This window comes from Pseudonaja textilis, chromosome 8 (genome assembly GCF_049901715.1).
Source record: "Pseudonaja textilis isolate UNSWEBS1 chromosome 8, rPseTex1.2, whole genome shotgun sequence".
Taxonomy (NCBI): Eukaryota; Metazoa; Chordata; class Lepidosauria; order Squamata; family Elapidae; genus Pseudonaja; species Pseudonaja textilis.
Genome location: NC_141997.1, coordinates 25,061,007 through 25,072,962, shown reverse-complemented (window position 1 = coordinate 25,072,962; position 11,956 = coordinate 25,061,007).

The window sequence follows — 11,956 nt, the reverse complement described above, 5'->3', positions numbered from 1 at the left end:
AATGTAGTAGATTCCTTAAAGGGAATACAAATGGCTAAGAGAAGAATTATGTTAGATATATTAGTTTTTTTAGACACTACTACAAGGAACTGGAACAAATGTGGGCCCATTAAATCTATTGGCTCATGAAGTGTGCTGTTGGCTGGGAGCAAGGATTAGGAATATCACAGAACAGCTTCTAACATCCACTGATAATTATCCCTTTTAGCTAATCCATGTGAAGACAACTGACAGTTACATCCATATCACTATACTGCATGTGTATCATGGATTATTTAACAGGTTTTGATGGGAAAAAGTGGTTTGTGGAAGATGCACTGTTTGCACAGGATCTACGTGTCACAAGATCTAAAATGTGTCAGCTTCACTAGATAGATCAGACCAGGAAATCAACTCCATAGATAGGCTACAAAACTTTTATTGGCTGCAATAACAGCACCTTGCAAGTCTGATTGTCCTATACTACCTTCTCCTTGTAGTTCAATGAACGAGGGAGGCATCTTCCTGAGTGCAATATTATCTTGCTATGGGCTTAAAAACTATTTCAGTCCCTTTTGCGTAAGCAACAGATCCTGCGGTGTATCTCTGTGAAGGTCATCTTCTTTGCTCCCTATGATTGTTTACAGCACAGTGAGTTTGAGCAAGAGGATTTTCCAATAAATCCTATAGGGAATGGAAATGAAAACTATAAAGAAAGGACCTCATTAGTACTATAGAAGGACAGTTCTCAATGGAATCTATTGTAGTGGAAAAATTAACCCAAACAACAAAATGGAGACTGCACCCTTTTCTTTCTCCTGCCTTTTAGATATTACCAAGGTCAGACTAGATTCTCTCTTTTCCTAATCCCATCAGATCCAAATTGACCCTCTCTGCTCCATTCAAAGCCCCCTGCATTCCCATCTAAACCAAAGAATAGAAGCCTCCACAACAGCCCAAGGGCAGCCCTTACATGGAAATTGCAAATCCAAGGTTAACCATTCATTCTCTATCAGTTGATGACTTCAGCATTCCATCTCTTCATAATGGACTTCCCTAGCTTTGCTGTCCTCTTGAAAGAAATCATTTTGCCCAATAACAGAACTCACCCCAAGTACACTGATTAGAATCTGTCCAATTTTTCCAAATTGATCAGCGAATCAGATCCCTAGGATTCCTGCCTTGTAGCCCTCAATTTTATATTAAAACATCTGCTTTCCCATTGTTCAAAGTCTCTTTTTCTTGTAAAGCAGGAACCCAGTGACCATTGCAAAAAACACAGGGGGCGTTTTTCTTCAGCGTTCTCATCCTTACTTTGGGAAAATGCACAGGCACTCTTATTGGCCATTTATTACTACTATTCTTTTACTTCTTTAAAGGATTCATATTACAACCAAACATACTCAAGATACTTTGATGAAGAACTTTGTCAAAGGCCTTTTGAACATTCAAATATATGAAGTCAGCACGTTCTCTCACCAATTTTCCACAATAGACATTTACCTGGCTGTCTCAAGATTATCTGGATCTCTCTGGGTCTATTAAAAAAATGATATTGGTTACCTCTGATTCTGAGCCCAACTCAAGAGAAAAATTAAATATATATTTGTTTATGTGATCAGAAGTTTGATATTGGGTGTGTACAATAAGTGTAATTTCTCAAGATGTCTTGAATATATAAATAAGGGGGCATACCCCATAGTCCCTAGCACTGGTGATGTTACCCAGTCAGGTAGTGAAACAAATGCAAGCAAAGAACCAACTTCAGAGAACACCAAGTTCTCCACAATTTAGAGTAGAGTAGAGTAGAGTAGAGTAGAGTAGAGTAGAGTAGAGTAGAATAGAATAGAATAGAATAGAATAGAATAGAATAGAATAGAATAGAATAGAATAGAATAGAATACTTTATTGGCCAAGTGTGATTGGACACATAAGAAATTTGTCTTGGTGCATATGCTCCCAGTATACATAAAAGAAAACACACATTCATCAAGAGTCAAGAATCATAAGGTACAACACTTAATAATAGTCATAGGGTACAATAAGCAATCAAATCATACTAGGAAACAGTCAATATAAATCATAAGGATACAAGCGACAAAGTTACAGTCATACAGTCACAGGTGGGAGGGGATGGGTGATAAGGAGTGATGAGAAGATTAACAGTAATAGTAGTGCAGACCCTGAGATACATCTATTGTCTTCTTTTAGAATTTATAGATATGCCATAGATTTTTACAAATTCTGACTTTCTCAGTATTAACAAAAAACCATGTCACTAAACTATCTGTTACAAAATTTTCAAGATTTTTTTGGGAGGGAAATATTTAACTGGTAGAATTTCCATAATGAATAAATAATGCTATGGCAGAAAGTCCTTTTCTTCTTATTTCTTCTTATTTAACACTGGCATAATGCATAAATGAATATGCATTGTTTGCATTTTTCTTGCATGTTTGTATGCATGAATTTATGTGTGAAGTTAAAATCATATCCCATGATATTTAGAAACCCAGACAGAGGGCAGAAAACCTCACCCTTTTGGAATCTGACAGAATACAGGATATTAAAAGCTTCACACAAGAGCCATTTTGAACTTTAATTACACTGAGAGTACTCAGGATATTCTTTGTTATTTAGCATTTGAAAATAGCTTTTGGTGCCAATAAAGTATTTGTGATCCTTGGTGCTTTCTGGGCTTGGTAAAAGAGCTTTCAGTAAAAATCAAGTTTGTCTAAAAACAAGTTGAAATAAAACATCATCCTCCACATTCTGCTTCTTCGGCAGTATTAGAATGCTTTTTTCTTTGTACACATCACTTACACAGTAATAATTGAAGGAAGAATGCATGCCTTCTCTTTTTCTAGTAGTTTTTCAATTATTAGAACCATTGATAAAGCAAGATAATATTCAGTCATCTGCTGGATAGAAGTATCTATTATGCCAATTTATTGCTGTAGGAGAAAGAGTTTTAAGATTAGAGGAAAATATTTTAGTCTGAGCAGCCTGGTCTATAGCTCTGAGGCAGGAAGCCGAGTGAAGCCAAACTCCTTCTTGTGCTTTTCAGGAGTATTTCAAATTTTCCAATCTTTCCAAAAAGTTTTGTTCAATCTTATGGTGAGCAAACAGTATTCAACTGCAGCAATTCTGGGTCTTGCTGAAGTCAGAAATAATTAATAACCGCTGGAGAGTCCCAAAACTGCTTTTTCAGGAGGCAACTGGACTTTCTTGGGTTTTGGTTTTTTTTTTTTGAAGACGTTTAACTTCTCATCCAAGAAGCTTCTTCAACTCTGGCAGGATAGTGGGGAATGGAAGGATTTATATTCCTTGCCGATCCTTCCATATCCCCACTATCCTGTCAGAGCTGACGACGCCTCTTGGATGAGAAGTGAAATGTCTTCAAAGAAAAAAACCAAGTCCAGTTGCCTCCTGAAAAAGCCCCTTTGGGACAACCATGACCTGGATGATTGAGACTGAGACTGGAGTGTCGTTTCTACTCTGGGTGTGTTTTAGAAGCTCTTTCTGCTATCCCGAGAAACGCGTTTCTCTAAGGGGGAAAAAAAACCGCCGCTTTCCAGCTTCTTCCAGGATCACCTTCGAGCTGAGCAGACGAAGAAGGGAGCAAAACTTCGCCTTTTCTTGGCTCCCACTCGGGCCGCCTGGCTCTCGCCAGCCCTATAAAGGCTTCAGACTGAGGGCGCCCTCAGCCTTGCGCTTCGACCCGGGCAGGAGAGCGCGACCGAGCGGCCTACGCACACGTGGGAATGAGGTCACAGAGCAAGCGAGGGTTCTGCCGCCGCCGCCCGCGTCTTAGCGACCGAACCCCGAAGAAAAGGAGAAGGGATGTTCGGAGACTTTCCAGGCTCCTACAGCAGGTGGTCGGCTGGAGACCATGGCGCGCTCTGGCACCGGTACAGCGTCCGCCTATCTTCTCCTCATCCTCGCTTTTCTGCCCAGCCGAGAAAGTCAGCCGGGGCTTCGACTGGGGGAACGTGACCCAGGTAGCGTGGGTCGGGCTCAGGTAGGGTGGGTCTGCGGATGTGGGGACCTCGTCGGCTCTGACGAATTGCTATTTCGGTAACAACTCTCCATAGTGCTTCGTATCACGTTATCGGTGCTCTTCACGATGAAATGGTGGGGTTTCCGTTCGCTGTCTGATTTGACAAGCAGACAATAAATTATTTTCTCAGGCTTGTAGAGTGAGGCCAAGCACGGAAGAGAACCTGAACCCAGGTGTGCAGAGCCAGAGGCTTGGTCTTCCTGACTGTTTAAACCAGGGGTCCCCAAACTTGACAACTTTAAGACTTGTGGACTTCAACTCCCAGAATTCTCCAGCCAGCTGGTTTAAACTCATCCACACTCTTTAGATCATGTACTGTCACTTTATGGTACATTAGATGCAATTGTGGTCAAAGACCGGAAAAATCCAACTTATGCTTTTTGGCATCCTGTGAGCCAGGTTCTCTGGAGCGAGAGACTCAATATTATTTTCTTAGTACACCATTTGTGTCTTATCAAGCTGAATTGGGCATACGCTAGTCACATAGTTTGATCCATCAGAACCAGAAACATTTAATGGTGTTCTGGTTTTTGCCCCAGGCAATGGGTTGAAAAAGAATCTACAAGTGATTGCTCATAGACTGATTCTTCCTGAAGTCTCCAATCATGGTAGCAAAGTTTCCTGGTAATTGCCTCCCTCCTTCTTACCCTTGGACATTGTCTCATGATGGCCTCTCATCTTATCTCCACCTGAAGCAGCTTAAAATCACCCTGACTTAAAATGGAATGTTTGCTTTTCTCCCAATATTCTTTGAGTTCTAGAATATGAACTGCTATTTTCCCCCAACCATTTGATGGCTAGACAGTCAAGGGTTTAGGACCTGCCCATGTGGCTTCTATTGGCCACTTTAGGCTGCTGCCAGTATGCCTGCTTTCTTCTAGTTACTGAAACTAAATCCCACCCTCTGTTACCATTTCGACTTGGCCATGGAACATGGCTGCGGGGTATCTGGCTTCCTCAGAGGCATTTGCTGGCATAATGCCTGATTGGTACTTTCTGTAGCACTTGTAAGGATTTAAGCAGGTTCCTTATAAGTATAGGTTTAGTGCTATTTAGTGGTGTTTTGAAAAAGCATTAAACCTATGTTTAAAAAGGAGGAAAAAGGGACAAGTGCTATGCAGCAGAGAAGATTAATTTAAATTGAGGAAGGAGGCTCAGTTTTGTCAGCAATCTGTTGCTAATTCTGTTATCTGATGAGCTCACAGGTTTTCTGCTGCCTCTCTGGACAAAGGGTTTCATTTTCTTTTATCATCACTTTGATGCGAGGACTGTGCCATTTTGCTTACTTCATTCTGGCTTGGGTGGCAGTAGATGCTTTTAGCATATGGTCGGAACTTGATATTCTGCCCATTTGCTGCCAACACTGCCATAGCTTTGGAGTACTAGTCAAAGGTGGACTTTCCTCATTATCATTGCCTCTTGTTTTACACTGCACATCTCCATGCCTACTGCATGTTCCCTTGGCTATTTATGAACACAGGTTTAGTGTTTTGTCAGAAAAAACTCTAGATCTGAGTCCAGAAAAAGCTCTACTGACAGATTACAGTTGTGTGTTAAGAAGTGGTTAACCCTGTTTTTCTAAGCACCCATCTACATAGGCCCAATACTGTCCCATTAAGGAGAATGATTGTTGCTTTTTCCTGCCAGGAAAGGGAAAGGAAAACATAGTTGGGGGAATATAGCAATCCCTTTACTTAATTTGGCTTGCAGTAAGAATGTAAGACAGTGTCCTTCACCAGTCCCTTATGTTTGCAGATCAGGGATCAGCAATGCAAACAGAACAACTCATGTCAGTACACTTATGTGCCAGCTCAATAATTTGTGGATAGCAGCTTAGTGTAGTTTTCTCGAAGAGCCCTCTCTTTGATTTAATGGAAACTTAGGGATCCAAGAAAGCAGAGAACAAAAGGGAGACCTGGAAAATGAGAAATAATGAAAGGTAGTGCTGAAAACCTCAGCTGTTTCTGTGCCCGTGCAGCACATAAACTAGTATTTCTCAAGCTTGGCAACTTGCAGATGTGTTTATTTCAACTCCCAGAATTCCCTGGTCAATGTGCTGCCTGGGGAATTCTGGGAGTTGAAGTCCACATGACTTCAAGTTGCCAAGTTGATCCCAGGCCTCGCAGGGCTGAGAGGAGGTGGGTACAATGAAGGTTGGTGAGGAGATAGCCTCGCCCTGCCTAATGAGTTGTACCAGTTGGCAGCTATTTAATTCAACAGGCAGAGCAAAGCGACACTGGAAACAACTCATCCATTTTGTGTGGCGTGTTTGCTCAACCATTGTGATTCTTGTCATGCCATCGTGATTATTGCTGTGGGTTGAAACCTTGACTCTGCTCCTGGAGTTGGACTTTGCTCTTTGGATTTTGAACTTTGCCTCTTGAATCTTGGACTTGGATTTTGGTTTTGGTGCTTCATGTTCAGACCATGGATTTGTCCTTTGATTTCAAAATTGGTGGGTAACCTACGGACTTCTATGTTTCTGGACTTGGGAATTGGACTCATTTCATTTTATGCTGGTTCCTGCTTGGGATGAATTTTGGGAAATACTATTCAGGGCTGGCGAAGCCTCAATAAAGACTTAAAACCATGTGGTGTGTGTGTTTGTGAGTGCGACAGGACAAGGACCTATGCTGTGGTAATACATGAAGCATAATACTCCCATTCACCGGTGGTATCTGAGGAGAGCTGCTACAGTTGCTATAGTCTTAATCTTAATTTAATTTAAGTAATTGGAGTCAATAATGGCCAACAGTTCCTAGGGTTCATTTCCCATTTTGAGAAACATGGGAGAAACAAGAGAAACAAGATTTTAGCATCATTTCTTCCCTTGCCATTATTACCAAAAACATCAAAATATAGTGTGATATTTACTACTTTAAAATACAAGCATATAGCTTTTACATTCCAATTTTAGAAGTAGGGATATGTTTATTTTATTGTTATACAATTTCTGATCAATAGGCAAAGAGTCTACTTCAGTTATTTTATTTGCATTTATTTGGTGGATACTTTATAAACTTGTCTATGCTGCAATCGCTAGCAATTTGATTAAATGTGCAATAGTACTTTAGTAACTATGTATGGTATAATAATATTAATATCATTGAATAAATAATAGAAGCTGGAAGAGTAATGACCAAGCTGACATTTGACAGTGCTGTTAAAAACCATATAGTTGTTTTAAAAAACTTAAGTATTTACCGCCTAAGCGTACTTGCTTCCTCCCACATTGTTTTCAATCATAATTATGGCACTGACACTGAATACAAAAAGAATATTTTTAACCAAGTGTTCAGATGATGCAGCTGTACTCATTCTTAATCACCCATTAATGTTTCCTCAAAAAAGTACTGTATTTTTTGTTTGTTTCATTTACCAAAGGTCAGCATACTTGGAAGCAATTGTCATGCACCATTACAGACCTTTTTACATATTTTTCTTGTATTGTTCTAAGCTATCATGTGCGCAAATGAGTCAATTGGTATGCAGATTGTCTGTCATTAAGACCATTTGAAAATCAGCTTTGTCATTGCTTTAGAGTTGGAACTTTGGATTCATGCATATACTTTTTGAATATGTTGTGGCTTTCAGAATCGCTCTGATGATGGATGGTCATGCCAGAGTGAATAGTTCTGTAGACCATAGCCAGTCTAAGTGACTAGTGATTTATTGTTCTTCTATCTCCAAGTAGAAGTAGGTTGGGAACAAATATTAGTTCTTAAAAGAATCAAATGTGGTATTACAGAGGCATTGTTGTATTTTAGTATATTCTCTTATTTCATTTTTTTTTAAGTTTGTGCCACTTTGCACCAAGAAGCTAAGACTGGGAGCCATACTAATTTTTCCAACTGCCATAGATACCCTGTTTCCCTGAAAATATGACCTACCTCAAAAACAAACCTTAGCCTGGTTTTTTACGTATGCACCTAATATAAGCCCTACCCCCCAAAATAAGCCTTAGTGAAGGAGGCATGGACAGCATAGGAGGTGGTGAGTGCATGTGGGCCGACGATGTCTGGCAGTAGCTGCAGCCCATGCAACACAGGTGAGTTGAGTACCTGTACAAGCAGCAGGCAGAAGCAGAGGCAAGGGAGGCACATGGGTCATGGGAAAGCCAAGTAGCAGTGGGCTGGAGTGGCAGGCAGCCACAGTAGACTCATCTTCATGTCTCTCGGCTTAACTGCAGCCTACATGGCATGTCAAGATCACCTGCCTTCCGTGCCGTGCCTTCTGCTTTGTGCAGCCCCAGAGTGCACTGACCAAGGGACAAGCACGCTCCAGCTGCTGCCAGATTGCATCAGTCCCCCTGCACTAGCCATCTCTTGTGTGTGTGCTGGGGGGCAGGGCGCCCAGCCAGGCTGATCATCCTGAAATCGTGTTTCCCCTAAAATAAGCCTGGGTCTTATTTTCAAGGAAGCACTGTAGTACCATGGTTGGACATCATGGTGTTATTAGCATAGGTTGGTGCTTATTTTAATTTTTTAAATATTTTAATTCATATTATCACATTTTTATTGTTTATTTCTATTGTTCTCATTGCTTTATTTATTTACATTTTAAATATTTTTTTCCGTTTTATTGTTGTAAGCCATGCAGGCCTGGTGACAAGGCCATATATTTAAGACCTTTTTTGTGGGATGGGCTCAAGGAACAAAATGGATGCTTTTGGCTTGGCTCAATTTTAAGGCATCTTATATCCCTGGTTGGCCTGGTTTTTGTTTTTAGGGAACAAGTAAGAGGTGAAAATGAGTCTCTTAGCCATCTACAAGATTTATTTTCAAAGTGCATTTTTGTATGTTCATTTAGTAGCCATTTTCTACATTCTACAGTATAAACAAAAACTGAAATCAGGGATCTATTGGAGTTTTATGGGAACCAGGTATCCACGTCATGAGTGCTTCTAATATTTCAATTAGATATGAAGTAACATCTTATTTTTAGTAGTTCTTTTTTTTCTTCTCTTGAGTTATTTCCCAACTCTTCCAGTAATGGCTCCATTTCAGAAAAGCTCTTAACACTGAAAATTCTCCGTTTTTTTTCCCATTAGAGGTTAATGGAACCTCTTTGTGGAATAACACACAAATTCAGGTTTGCTTTCTAGTTGTCCAGTTTGAATTCTTGAGATTTTCCTCACCTTTGCATGTTGCCCAGCTTAATTTACTATTCATTAGTCTAATCAAAATAATACCCATTTGCTTCAAAACAGTTTACACAAGAAAATATTTCCTTGTGCTCAATCTGGGGTGGGTTTTTTGGCAGATATAAACTGTGAATTAAAAAGTCACCCACTTTTATTATTTTGTTCCTTCCCCACTCTACCCCAAGACTTTGATTTCAGTGTTCTACCATTTCCGAAGGCTAGGAGACTGCACCAGGTCAGAATTTGTAGTTTGAATAAATATCACGAATCTAATCACTATCACACAATTTGCAATGCCATAGTTAAAAATGGCTTGAATTACAGGTTGAATAAACTATGAAAAAGAGGAGCTTAGAAAGAATATGGCGCACTTTTTCTTAATGTATCATGTTTCTCTCTAATCAGAAAATTTGATTCTATCTTCTGCCAAGTTCAGTGAGTACATATTTTGATATAACATCCCCAGAGTTTTCAGAATGTTTTAGTATTATTGATTAAACTGATGTAAAATAATTAAACATGAACTTATTGTTTATTTATTGCAGATGATCATGCTTCAGCAGATTCAAAAAATAATCTTAAAGAAATTATTAAATTCCTTGGTAAGCAGCCATTATCTGGAAGCATAATAACATGACATATTACAATACAAAAGTGTGTGGAATGTTTAGTTTGTATGTGTATTTAAAATATAACTCATAACCTGAACTCTCTTCCCTTCAAAATAATTAAAAATAATTAATTGTGTGTTAATATTTTATTCATTTATATTTATTTATTATGGATTTGGGATAGCTTTCATATTTTTTCTGACAACATCAACTACTAGTTTTTGTCAATGAATTCTTAACTGTTGTAATCTTATTGCTGCCTTAGTTGTTATTTTCCTATTTCTCTCCTTTTATTAAACAGAAGATTTCTGGAGAAAGTCCTCCTGCGTATTCAGTTTTTTTCCCATTTATTTTTTATTTATTCAAAGAAAAGTACAAAACTCCAAAATGTTTTTAAAAAACATACAAAAAATTAAGACATTAATAAATGAATTAACACCCCAACATATACACACATTATCTCCCTAATTGAATACTGATTAATACATTACTACAACTTAAGTTCCCACTCCTTGTAAAACAGCCCCTCCCCAAATTTTTGAACTAGCAAATCCATTAGTAAATTATGGACCTGTCATCTATATACTACAGTAATGACAAAATAATAGTTGTTAATAATAATTAATAATAATAATAATAATAATAATAATAATAATAATAATAAACAAACTGTTATTGTCATCCTCTCATAGAAAATTTGCCACAGATTTTATCTGTCCCAAATCATCCCCCGAATTAAGCGTAATTCATCCTGGATCAAACATCCATGTTTGCTTCTTAATGGCATCTCTTATGAATTGTTGTCTAATTAAATATAATAAATGCAGTCTCTATAGTAGGTCTATCTTCCCAACAAAGTCCAAATGGAAGTGGTTTCAAATTAAGGGTAATAAATCCATTCTCCAATCTCCCACAGTCATCCTAGGAAATACGATTTGTCATTTTTCTCTTCAGGCAAGCTTCTAATTCTAAGTTACTTCTCCGTTTGTGAAGTCCATATATCTCTGGTACGCAACTTTCATATTAGAGTCCTTTTGTGAATTTAATTTATTCAAAGCTGCATGCTTCTGCATATTTTCCATTATCATCTCATCAAACTTTTAAAAAAACTTTCAGCTTAAAGTTACACTTTACCAGAGAGTCTTTTCAGCCACCTTGCTTGTCTGTAATTGTGATACATTATTGCTCTGTGTAGTTTGATCTGGGAACAGAACACTGAAGATGAAGGAAACAGAAATATATTTTCTGGATATTTCTTTTTTTCAAATTTTAAAAATAAACTTTATTAAAGATTATATATATATATGCACACACACAATACATAATACAACACATTTCATTAAAAATGAAACCAATGAGAAAGACAAAACCAATAAACACAAAACATATATATTTCTAATTATTTAGAATAATTTTCTTGATATTTCAATCCAAGACTGAAAGAAAAATTCAAAAGAGATAAACTCCAAATATTTTGCAAATACAAAAATGCAGTAACCCTGTGGTGATAATTCAATATTAGTGTAAATCAAATGTAAAAACTTCACCATCCCAAAACATACTATGCTTTCTTACGGGGAAAGCAAAAGCTATTCAAAACAGCAATATCAATCAAAAAGAAGAAAAAGCAGTTAGGAGGTTAAAATAAATCAGCATTCAATCAGTTGATCAGCTTTTAAAAGCAAAAACCAAAGTAAAACAATACATTCAAAAAGTGAAAGTTAATACGCAAGTTCATTTCGAAAATAAATTGCTCAAAGGAAGATATATTTGCCCAATGGCTTTCCCACCCCTCCCACAGGAAACTGGAATCTTCAAGAATCTCCTTCCCAGCTGAGTCCATGGATGTCCAAAAGTTATCTTGGGTCATTCCTAAGTGCTCCCATTCAAATCCAGGGAGCAGCATTGCTAGAGAACCAGCTAAATCAACAGATTGTCAGCGAGAGAGAAGAAAAACTCTTACCGTGCAGCAGCCATCTTGGGAGGAGTCCTGCTGCCTCTGCAGTTTTTGACCATGAGAAATACAATATCCAGTTGGCCATCATGTGGTCTGTTAATACAGAACATTGCCTGAAACATACCATTGTGGAGATAGTTTACACTTCATACCCTACAGGCCACTCCAGAACTAAGGCAAAGCTCTTTGGGGAATGGCAGAGACCT